This window comes from Coregonus lavaretus (genome assembly GCF_964263955.1).
Source record: "Coregonus lavaretus genome assembly, contig: HAP1_SCAFFOLD_1022, whole genome shotgun sequence".
Taxonomy (NCBI): domain Eukaryota; kingdom Metazoa; phylum Chordata; class Actinopteri; order Salmoniformes; family Salmonidae; genus Coregonus; species Coregonus lavaretus.
The window spans coordinates 135,105-148,454 of NW_028157096.1; positions in this window are offsets into that span (position 1 = coordinate 135,105).

A 13,350-nucleotide genomic window follows, 5' to 3' on the forward strand; every position below is an offset into this window, starting at 1 on the left:
TATTCCTCTATTCTGGAGAAATTAACACAACACTGGGAGGTATTCCTCTATTCTGGAGAAATTAACACAACACTGGGAGGTATTCCTCTATTCTGGAGAAATTACCACAACACTGGGAGGTATTCCTCTATTCTGGAGAAATTAACACAACACTGGGAGGTATTCCTCTATTCTGGAGAAATTAACACAACACAGGGAGGTATTCCTCTATTGTGATGAAGAGTGCCCAACACTGGGAGGTATTCCTCTATTGTGATGAAGAGTGCCCAACACAGGGAGGTATTCCTCTATTGTGATGAAGAGTGCCCAACACTGGGAGGTATTCCTCTATTGTGATGAAGAGTGCCCAACACTGGGAGGTATTCCTCTATTGTGATGAAGAGTGCCCAACACAGGGAGGTATTCCTCTATTGTGATGAAGAGTGCCCAACACTGGGAGGTATTCCTCTATTGTGATGAAGAGTGCCCAACACTGGGAGGTATTCCTCTATTGTGATGAAGAGTGCCCAACACAGGGAGGTATTCCTCTATTGTGATGAAGAGTGCCCAACACGGGGAGGTATTCCTCTATTGTGATGAAGAGTGCCCAACACAGGGAAGGATTTAGAGGTTTATTGATAAAAGCTCACATTAGGATACTGTAGTCAGTGCATAGCACAGGGAACCTACAATGGATTGTTGAGGTGTGTGTGGGGGGAGGTGTGTGTGTGTGGGGGGGAGGTGTGTGTGGTGGGGGGGGGGGGGGGGGGGGGGATGTGTGTGTGGGGGAGGGTGTTCAGTCTGCTGAGAGCAGCGGTCATCTGGGGCTCAGGTATGGAAACCCTTTTTTGAGTCTTTAACTCAGTATGTTAGAATAATGTAGTTTTTCTGACTGGGAATTAATGTATGCTGTCAATTACTGAGCCCTTCATCTTCTGTCATGAAATCGTTAAAAACATCATTAGATCACTGTAGCTGCCATGTGATAAATATATAGATCACTGTAGCTGCCATGTGATAAATATATAGATCACTGTAGCTGCCATGTGATAAATATATAGATCACTGTAGCTGCCATGTGATAAATAAATAGATCACTGTAGCTGCCATGTGATAAATATATAGATCACTGTAGCTGCCATGTGATAAATATATAGATCACTGTAGCTGCCATGTGATAAATATATAGATCACTGTAGCTGCCATGTGATAAATATATAGATCACTGTAGCTGCCATGTGATAAATATATAGATCACTGTAGCTGCCATGTGATAAATATATAGATCACTGTAGCTGCCATGTGATAAATAAATAGATCACTGTAGCTGCCATGTGATAAATATATAGATCACTGTAGCTGCCATGTGATAAATATATAGATCACTGTAGCTGCCATGTGATAAATATATAGATCACTGTAGCTGCCATGTGATAAATATATAGATCACTGTAGCTGCCATGTGATAAATATATAGATCACTGTAGCTGCCACGTGATAAATATATAGATCACTGTAGCTGCCATGTGATAAATATATAGATCACTGTAGCTGCCATGTGATAAATATATAGATCACTGTAGCTGCCATGTGATAAATATATAGATCACTGTAGCTGCCATGTGATAAATATATAGATCACTGTAGCTGCCATGTGATAAATAAATACAAATACAAGTAAAAGGAACTCCATAAATTAGATGAACGTTCCTTTCTGATTCCCAACCCCTCCCTCTGACCGTTCCTTTCTAATTCCCAACCCCTCCCTCTGAACGTTCCTTTCTGATTCCCAACCCCTCCCTCTGACCACATGGAATCCAGCCATTAAGACTTGGCTGATTCAGAGCCACCACAGCACGGCTGAAACCACTGCAGCTTAACAGCAAACTCAGGGCCACGGTTTCTGTCCAGTTAGCAGCTCTTGCAGTGAGCAAAAAATTGCAGACATCTTTGCTCAAACAACCACATTCATCAAAAGAAGGGAGGGCACTAAAAAGACCTACAACTATGTAAAGTGATTGTTTATCAGTGTTTTAGAGCTGCTGTTTCCCTGGTGTGTTTTAGACGGGGTAAACTTCATCTCCTTGTCAGTGAAGTTCAGAGCTCCAGGAGGAGTGGATTAAGGGAACTGAGAGACTCTCCTCTCCTCTCCGGGTCTGTAATGTGATTCCAACCAGATGTGGGCTGCGTTGGCTGGGTAACACTCACAGTGCATTGTGGGTAACACTCCTCTATCTTCCTGTATATGTGTCACCTGGGACCATCATGAATCAGCCTCTCTGCGTTAATGACACTGTGTGTTAGTGATTCAGGAAGGAAGTAGAAACAGCACAACAACAAGTACCCACCTGGGGGTGAAACCAAACCAACACAGTGACGCTTTAAGACACAATGATTCAGGAAGGAAGTAGAAACAGCACAACAACAAGTACCCACCTGGGGGTGAAACCAAACCAACACAGTGAAGCTTTAAGACACATTGATTCTCTAATAGAGAAGCAGCAACACAGTCATGTGCTGACAGATGGAGGAGACGAGGCAGAAGCAGGAAACATCTATTCCCTTCCATTACTAAAGTAGTGAACTATATAGGGAGTAGGGTGCCATCTATTCCCTTCCATTACTAAAGTAGTGCACTATATAGGGAGTAGGGTGCCATCTATTCCCCTTCCATTACTAAAGTAGTGCACTATATAGGGAGTAGGGTGCCATCTATTCCCTTCCATTACTAAAGTAGTGCACTATATAGGGAGTAGGGTGCCATCTGTCCCCTTCCATTACTAAAGTAGTGCACTATATAGGGAGTAGGGTGCCATCTATTCCCTTCCATTACTAAAGTAGTGCACTATATAGGGAGTAGGGTGCCATCTGTCCCCTTCCATTACTTGCCACTGAACGTCTTTAGTTTCCTATTGTAAATCCGAGGTGCTGTGATGTGTTTTGTTGTAGCGTTGTAGCATGTTCCTCCCCAGGTTGATCATTATCTCTCTGCCTCTTTAACCAGCGCCTTTATCAGACAGACTCAGCTTGTGTCCCAAATGTCACCCTATATAGTACACGTGTTTGGTCTAAAGTAGTGCACTATATAGGGAGTAGGGGGCCATTCGGGAGGCACCATCCTCAGTGTCTTATTTAGGTCTCAAATGGTCGTTTCCTCCCAACATCCACGTGACCTGTAACTTTGTATCTCATATTGTGTAGACTGGAGGGTTCAGACTGTTTAGTTCCACAGACAGCCCTCCCCATAGACAGGATCAGACTGTTTAGTTCCACAGACAGCCCTCCCCATAGACAGGATCAGACTGTTTAGTTCTACAGACAGCCCTCCCCATAGACAGGATCAGACTGTTTAGTTCCACAGACAGCCCTCCCCATAGACAGGATCAGACTGTTTAGTTCCACAGACAGCCCTCCCCATAGACAGGATCAGACTGTTTAGTTCTACAGACAGCCCTCCCCATAGACAGGATCAGACTGTTTAGTTCCACAGACAGCCCTCCTCATAGACAGGATCAGACTGTTTAGTTCCACAGACAGCCCTCCCCATAGACAGGATCAGACTGTTTAGTTCCACAGACAGCCCTCCCCATAGACAGGATCAGACTGTTTAGTTCCACAGACAGCCCTCCCCATAGACAGGATCAGACTGTTTAGTTCCACAGACAGCCCTCCTCATAGACAGGATCAGACTGTTTAGTTCCACAGACAGCCCTCCCATAGACAGGATCAGACTGTTTAGTTCCACAGACAGCCCTCCCCATAGACAGGATCAGACTGTTTAGTTCCACAGACAGCCCTCCCCATAGACAGGATCAGACTGTTTAGTTCCACAGACAGCCCTCCCCATAGACAGGATCATATAATATAATCTATAACTCTTATATTATCTATGGCAGTGCTTTTATTTGTATTCACTTTTTTTAGTTCCTGGTACCGCCAAGTACATTTTGCTCTGCCCGGAGTACCCCCCTCATGTGCACCCCCAGGGTCCTAGTACCCCTGGTGGAGAACCTCTGATCGATAGTTATATCTTTGTTCCCTGCTTCTCTAGAACAGAACCGGAACATGGACATGACATGATGGATTCACAGAGAGCTCTACACTTCTGTTCTTTCCTGCACCATGATGTCTGAAGAGAATATCATGTATGATTTTAGATATACATTCAGATATTGTCGATGAACCTCTATGGAGCCGATGGAAAGGTCTGCTCAGAGAGCTGTGAAAGGACTTCACATCTGAACGGTAATGACCTTAAGAATAAATGGCCTTTTAATGAAGTGTCCCAGACCTAGACCACCTGCCTGCCAGTCCAGTCCTCTGGGTGTAGTCTTAATAACTTCCTGTGTAGTTATGACTGATCCTCTCTGGCTCTGATTGGCTCTGATTGGTGGAGGAGAACACGAGGCCACATGTCATATAAGCCTTCAACACCTGTTAGATTCAGAAGGGGATAGAAGACTTTCAACTAAGATTCAAACAGGAAACTGTATTTAACTACAGTTCCAATTTCAGATCGGGCTTGTGTTGTATTATTTGTTCCAATGTTTCCGAAGTGAAATCCTAGTTCTCTCTCCAACAATACAGAGAGCGAACAGATAGACAGGCTTGTGGAGCTGAGTGTCTGCATTCATGGCTAAGTTCATTAAGATGTGAATATGTCATAGAACAACAACTGAGAATCAGGAGAACCTTAACACAGAACACGCTAACAGATAGCTGGGGTCATCCCTGAGGTAGAGGGGGGTAGAGAAGGAGAACCTTAACACAGAACACACTGACAGATAGCTGGGGTCATCCCTGAGGTAGGAAGGGGGGGGGGGGGTAGAGAAGGAGAACCTTAACACAGAAGGGGGGGGGTCATTTAGCAGACGCTCTTATCCAGAGCGACTTACAGGAGCAATTAGGGTTAAGTGCCTTGCTCAAGGGCACATCGACAGATTTTTCACCTAGTTGGCTCGGGGATTAGAACCAGTGACCTTTCGGTTACTGGCACAACGCTCTTAACCACTAAGCTACCTGCCGCCCCAGAACACACTGACAGATAGCTGGGGTCATCCCTGAGGTAGGAAGGGGGGGGGGGGGGTAGAGAAGGAGAACCTTAACACAGAACACACTGACAGCTAGCTGGGGTCATCCCTGAGGTAGGACGGGGGGGGGGGGGGGTAGAGAAGGAGAACCTTAACACAGAACAAACTGACAGATAGCTGGGGTCATCCCTGAGGTAGGAAGGGGGGGGGGGGGGGGTTGAGAAGGAGAACCTTAACACAGAACACACTGACAGATAGCTGGGGTCATCCCTGAGGTAGGAAGAGGGGGGGGGGGGGGGGGGGTAGAGAAGGAGAACCTTAACACAGAACACACTGACAGATAGCTGGGGTCATCCCTGAGGTAGGAAGGGGGGGGGGGGGGGGGTAGAGAAGGAGAACCTTAACACAGAACACACTGACAGATAGCTGGGGTCATCCCTGAGGTAGGAAGAGGGGGGGGGGGGGTAGAGAAGGAGAACCTTAACACAGAACAAACTGACAGATAGCTGGGGTCATCCCTGAGGTAGGAAGGGGGGGGGGGGGGGTAGAGAAGGAGAACCTTAACACAGAACACACTGACAGATAGCTGGGGTCATCCCTGAGGTAGGAAGAGGGGGGGGGGGGGGGGGGGTAGAGAAGGAGAACCTTAACACAGAACACACTGACAGATAGCTGGGGTCATCCCTGAGGTAGGAAGGGGGGGGGGGGGGGTAGAGAAGGAGAACCTTAACACAGAACACACTGACAGATAGCTGGGGTCATCCCTGAGGTAGGAAGAGGGGGGGGGGGGGTAGAGAAGGAGAACCTTAACACAGAACACACTGACAGATAGCTGGGGTCATCCCTGAGGTAGGAAGAGGGGGGGGGGGGGTAGAGAAGGAGAACCTTAACACAGAACAAACTGACAGATAGCTGGGGTCATCCCTGAGGTAGGGGGGGGGGGGTAGAGAAGGAGAACCTTAACACAGAACAAACTGACAGATAGCTGGGGTCATCCCTGAGGTAGGTGGGGGGGGAGGGGTAGAGAAGGAGAACCTTAACACAGAACAAACTGACAGATAGCTGGGGTCATCCCTGAGGTAGGAAGGGGGGGGGGGGGGGGGGGGTAGAGAAGGAGAACCTTAACACAGAACAAACTGACAGATAGCTGGGGTCATCCCTGAGGTAGGAAGGGGGGGGGGGGGGGTAGAGAAGGAGAACCTTAACACAGAACAAACTGACAGATAGCTGGGGTCATCCCTGAGGTAGGTGGGGGGGAGGGGTAGAGAAGGAGAACCTTAACACAGAACAAACTGACAGATAGCTGGGGTCATCCCTGAGGTAGGAAGGGGGGGGGGGGGGGGGGGGGGTAGAGAAGGAGAACCTTAACACAGAACAAACTGACAGATAGCTGGGGTCATCCCTGAGGTAGGAAGGGGGGGGGGGGGGGTAGAGAAGGAGAACCTTAACACAGAACAAACTGACAGATAGCTGGGGTCATCCCTGAGGTAGAAGGATGGAGAGAGAAGGGGGAGATAGACAGACTGACAGATAGCTGGGGTCATCCCTGAGGTAGAAGGATGGAGAGAGAAGGGGGAGATAGACAGACTGACAGATAGCTGGGGTCATCCCTGAGGTAGAGGGGGGTAGAGAAGGAGAACCTTAACACAGAACACACTGACAGATACAGTGGGGGAAAAAAGTATTTAGTCAGCCACCAATTGTGCAAGTTCTCCCACTTAAAAAGATGAGAGAGGCCTGTAATTTTCATCATAGGTACACGTCAACTATGACAGACAAAATGAGAGAAAAAAATTCCAGAAAATCACATTGTAGGATTTTTTATGAATTTATTTGCAAATTATGGTTGAAAATAAGTATTTGGTCAATAAAAATGTTTCTCAATACTTTGTTATATACCCTTTGTTGGCAATGACACAGGTCAAACGTTTTCTGTAAGTCTTCACAAGGTTTTCACACACTGTTGCTGGTATTTTGGCCCATTCCTCCATGCAGATCTCCTCTAGAGCAGTGATGTTTTGGGGCTGTCGCTGGGCAACACAGACTTTCAACTCCCTCCAAAGATTTTCTATGGGGTTGAGATCTGGAGACTGGCTAGGCCACTCCAGGACCTTGAAATACTTCTTACGAAGCCACTCCTTCGTTGCCCGGGCGGTGTGTTTGGGATCATTGTCATGCTGAAAGACCCAGCCACATTTCATCTTCAATGCCCTTGCTGATGGAAGGAGGTTTTCACTCAAAATCTCACGATACATGGCCCCATTCATTCTTTCCTTTACACGGATCAGTCGTCCTGGTCCCTTTGCAGAAAAACAGCCCCAAAGCATGATGTTTCCACCCCCATGCTTCACAGTAGGTATGGTGTTCTTTGGATGCAACTCAGCATTCTTTGTCCTCCAAACATGACGAGTTGAATTTTTACCAAAAAGTTCTATTTTGGTTTCATCTGACCATATGACATTCTCCCAATCCTCTTCTGGATCATCCAAATGCACTCTAGCAAACTTCAGACGGGCCTGGACATGTACTGGCTTAAGCAGGGGGACACGTCTGGCACTGCAGGATTTGAGTCCCTGGCGGCGTAGTGTGTTACTGATGGTAGGCTTTGTTACTTTGGTCCCAGCTCTCTGCAGGTCATTCACTAGGTCCCCCCGTGTGGTTCTGGGATTTTTGCTCACCGTTCTTGTGATCATTTTGACCCCACGGGGTGAGATCTTGCGTGGAGCCCCAGATCGAGGGAGATTATCAGTGGTCTTGTATGTCTTCCATTTCCTAATAATTGCTCCCACAGTTGATTTCTTCAAACCAAGCTGCTTACCTATTGCAGATTCAGTCTTCCCAGCCTGGTGCAGGTCTACAATTTTGTTTCTGGTGTCCTTTGACAGCTCTTTGGTCTTGGCCATAGTGGAGTTTGGAGTGTGACTGTTTGAGGTTGTGGACAGGTGTCTTTTATACTGATAACAAGTTCAAACAGGTGCCATTAATACAGGTAACGAGTGGAGGACAGAGGAGCCTCTTAAAGAAGATGTTACAGGTCTGTGAGAGCCAGAAATCTTGCTTGTTTGTAGGTGACCAAATACTTATTTTCCACCATAATTTGCAAATAAATTCATTAAAAATCCTACAATGTGATTTTCTGGATTTTTTTTCCTCAATTTGTCTCTCATAGTTGACGTGTACCTATGATGAAAATTACAGGCCTCTCTCATCTTTTTAAGTGGGAGAACTTGCACAATTGGTGGCTGACTAAATACTTTTTTTCCACACTGTAGCTGGGGTCATCCCTGAGGTAGAAGGATGGAGAGAGAAGGGGGAGATAGACAGAGAACATGAGAGTGAGAAAACAAGGAAACAGTCAGACAGTGAGGATATGTTTCAGAATGTCTGCTCTGCTCTCTATTCATTATTCATGTAGTAAATCAAACCAGACCACAGGAGTCACACCTGCAGTAACACAATCCATTAGGTTGAGAGAACAGAACAGAACAGTGGGGTCAGCCCTGCAGTAACGGACTCCATTAGGTTGAGAGAACAGAACAGAACAGAGGGGTCAGCCCTTCATCAAGTTTTCTGTTTTTTTGTCTCATGTCTTGTTTGTTTCACAAGAAAAAATATTTTGCATCTTCAAAGTGGTAGGCGTGTTGTGTAAATCAAATGATACAAACCCCCAAAAAAATCAATTTTAATTCCAGGTTGTAAGGCAACAAAATAGGAAAAATGCCAAGGGGGGTGAATACTTTAGCAAGCCATTGTAAAAAGGCCCCTTTAATTGTATCTGGCTTGCCGTTCCAAATAAAGTGGAATATGTTTTGCTCATATACGGTAATTAGGTGTAGGCAAGGCCATAAGTAAATAGTAAAACAGTAAACTGGTATATGACTGAGTTAATCAGTGATTTTTCCACAAATAGACAGGTATTGTCCTTTCCACAGTAACAAGATCTTATCTATTTTGGTTAACTTTCTATTAACATTTATTGTAGTGAGATCATTTATTTTCTTTCGGGATATGTATGTCCACTTCACCGTCAGACCATTTTATTGGGAAACTACACGGTAATGTAAATGTTGTATTTTTTTGCGATCCAATGCGTAATATGGTGCACTTATCATAATTCAGTTGTAATCCAGAGAGGTTAGAAAAATGATCTAGATCCTCTATGAACCTGTGCAGATTTGAAAGAAAACATGAATCGTCAGCGTACAATGACACCTTTGTTTTTAAGCCCTGGATTTCTAATCCCTTGATATTATTGTTGGATCTGATTTTAATAGCTAACATTTCGATGGCCATAATATATTGACAACATTGTTTTACTCCTCTTGACCGTTTAATACTTTCTGAGAAGTCATTATTTACTATTTTACACCTGTGGTTACTATGCATAACTTTAACCCATTGTATAAGAGATTCTCCAAAAGTAAAATTGTCCAGGATTCCAGTTGTACTTTATCAAAAGCCTTTTCAAAGTCAGCTATGAATACCAGGCCTGGTTTCCCAGATTTTTCATAGTGTTCTATTGTTTCCAGTACTTGTCTTATATTATCTCCAACGTATCGTCCATGTAAAAAAACTGTCTAATTAGGATGAATAATGTATTTTGCTAGAATTTTGGCATTAAAACCCTGAAGTGTAAGGGATCTCCAGTTTTTTAAATGGACTGGATCTTTATATTTACCACCTGGGTTCTGTTTCAGTAATAGCGAAATCAGACCTTCTTGTTGAGTATCTGATAATCTACCATTTTTATAGGAGTGGTGGTTAAAACATGTTAATAACAGTCCTCTAAGTACATAAAATAATATTTGATATACCTCAACTGCTCTGCCATCCATCCCTGGAGTTTTCCCGGACTTGAAGGCTTTAATTGCATCAAGAAGTTCCTCCTCTGTAATTTGGCTCCTCCTCTCTCCTGAGTCTTTCTGTACAACTAACTTCAGGAGACTGAAATGAAAACATATTCTTAAAGTACTTTGCTTCCTCTTTCAAAATATAATTTGGTGAATCATGGATGACATTTGTAACAAGTTTCTGTAAAATGTTTTTGGTAGCATTTCTCTGTAGAAGATAAAAAATTATTTGGTGCATTTTTCCCCATATTCCATCCACTTTATTTTTTATAATACACTGCTCAAAAAAATAAAGGGAACACTTAAACAACACAATGTAACTCCAAGTCAATCACACTTCTGTGAAATCAAACTGTCCACTTAGGAAGCAACACTGATTGACAATACATTTCACATGCTGTTGTGCAAATGGTATAGACAACAGGTGGAAATTATAGGCAATTAGCAAGACACCCCCAATAAAGGACTGGTTCTGCAGGTGGTGATCACAGACCACTTCTCAGTTCCTATGCTTCCTGGCTGATGTTTTTGTCACTTTTGAATGCTGGCGGTGCTTTCACTCTAGTGGTAGCATGAGACGGAGTCTACAACCCACACAAGTGGCTCAGGTAGTGCAGCTCATCCAGGATGGCACATCAATGCGAGCTGTGGCAAGAAGGTTTGCTGTGTCTGTCAGCGTAGTGTCCAGAGCATGGAGGCGCTACCAGGAGACAGGCCAGTACATCAGGAGACGTGGAGGAGGCCGTAGGAGGGCAACAACCCAGCAGCAGGACTGCTACCTCCGCCTTTGTGCAAGGAGGAGCAGGAGGAGCACTGCCAGAGCCCTGCAAAATGACCTCCAGCAGGCCACAAATGTGCTTGTGTCTGCTCAAACGGTCAGAAACAGACTCCATGAGGGTGGTATGAGGGCCCGACGTCCACAGGTGGGGGTTGTGCTTACAGCCCAACACCGTGCAGGACGTTTGGCATTTGCCAGAGAACACCAAGATTGGCAAATTCGCCACTGGCGCCCTGTGCTCTTCACAGATGAAAGCAGGTTCACACTGAGCACATGTGACAGTCTGGAGACGCCGTGGAGAACGTTCTGCTGCCTGCAACATCCTCCAGCATGACCGGTTTGGTGGTGGGTCAGTCATGGTGTGGGGTGGCATTTCTTTGGGGGGCCGCACAGCCCTCCATGTGCTCGCCAGAGGTAGCCTGACTGCCATTAGGTACCGAGATGAGATCCTCAGACCCCTTGTGAGACCATATGCTGGTGCGGTTGGCCCTGGGTTCCTCCTAATGCAAGACAATGCTAGACCTCATGTGGCTGGAGTGTGTCAGCAGTTCCTGCAAGAGGAAGGCATTGATGCTATGGACCGCCCGTTCCCCAGACCTGAATCCAATTGAGCACATCTGGGACATCATGTCTCGCTCCATCCACCAACGCCACGTTGCACCACAGACTGTCCAGGAGTTGGCAGATGCTTTAGTCCAGGTCTGGGAGGAGATCCCTCAGGAGACCATCCGCCACCTCATCAGGAGCATGCCCAGGCGTTGTAGGGAGGTCATACAGGCACGTGGAGGCCACACACACTACTGAGCCTAATTTTGACTTGTTTTAAGGACAGTTCATCAAAGTTGGATCAGCCTGTAGTGTGGTTTTCCACTTTAATTTTGAGGGTGACTCCAAATCCAGACCTCCATGGGTTGATACATTTTATTTCCATTGATAATTTTTGTGTGATTTTGTTGTCAGCACATTCAACTATGTAAAGAAAAAACTATTCAATAAGATTATTTCATTCATTCAGATCTAGGATGTGTTATTTTAGTGTTCCCTTTATTTTTTTGAGCAGTGTATATTACACTTGATATTTCTTGAATAAGTGTCACACCCATGATCTGTTTCACCTGTCTTGTGCTTGTCTCCACCCCCCCCCCCCCCCCACCATGTGTCTCCCATTTCCCCCATTATCCCCTGTGTTTTTACCCCCCACCAGGTGTCTCCCATTTCCCCCATTATCCCCTGTGTATTTACCCCCCACCAGGTGTCTCCCATTTCCCCCATTATCCCCTGTGTATTTACCCCCCACCAGGTGTCTCCCATTTCCCCCATTATCCCCTGTGTATTTACCCCCCACCAGGTGTCTCCCATTTCCCCCATTATCCCCTGTGTATTTACCCCCCACCAGGTGTCTCCCATTTCCCCCATTATCCCCTGTGTATTTACCCCCCACCAGGTGTCTCCCATTTCCCCCATTATCCCCTGTGTATTTACCCCCCACCAGGTGTCTCCCATTTCCCCCATTATCCCCTGTGTATTTACCCCCCACCAGGTGTCTCCCATTTCCCCCATTATCTCCTGTGTATTTACCCCCCACCAGGTGTCTCCCATTTCCCCCATTATCCCCTGTGTATTTACCCCCCACCAGGTGTCTCCCATTTCCCCCATTATCTCCTGTGTATTTATACCAGCGTTTTCTGTTTGTCTGTTGCCAGTTCATCTTGTTTTGTCAGGTCTTACCAGCGTGTTTCCCGTTTCTCGTGTTCTTGTTTTCTAGTCTTCCTTTCTGCCCTGACCCTGAGCCTGCCTGCCCTGACCCTGAGCCTGCCTGCCCTGACCCTGAGCCTGCCTGCCTGCCGTTCTGTCCCTTTGTGACTCTGCCATCGAACTATCCGCCTCCTGTGTCTGCATCTGGGTCATATCCTGAGTCTTGATAATATTTTAGTGTTCCCTTTATTTTTTTGAGCAGTGTATATTACACTTGATATTTCTTGAATAAGTGTCACACCCATGATCTGTTTCACCTGTCTTGTGCTTGTCTCCACCCCCCCCCCCCCCCCCCACCATGTGTCTCCCATTTCCCCCATTATCCCCTGTGTTTTTACCCCCCACCAGGTGTCTCCCATTTCCCCCATTATCCCCTGTGTATTTACCCCCCACCAGGTGTCTCCCATTTCCCCCATTATCCCCTGTGTATTTACCCCCCACCAGGTGTCTCCCATTTCCCCCATTATCCCCTGTGTATTTACCCCCCACCAGGTGTCTCCCATTTCCCCCATTATCCCCTGTGTATTTACCCCCCACCAGGTGTCTCCCATTTCCCCCATTATCCCCTGTGTATTTACCCCCCACCAGGTGTCTCCCATTTCCCCCATTATCCCCTGTGTATTTACCCCCCACCAGGTGTCTCCCATTTCCCCCATTATCCCCTGTGTATTTACCCCCCACCAGGTGTCTCCCATTTCCCCCATTATCCCCTGTGTATTTACCCCCCACCAGGTGTCTCCCATTTCCCCCATTATCCCCTGTGTATTTACCCCCCACCAGGTGTCTCCCATTTCCCCCATTATCCCCTGTGTATTTACCCCCCACCAGGTGTCTCCCATTTCCCCCATTATCCCCTGTGTATTTACCCCCCACCAGGTGTCTCCCATTTCCCCCATTATCCCCTGTGTATTTACCCCCCACCAGGTGTCTCCCATTTCCCCCATTATCTCCTGTGTAT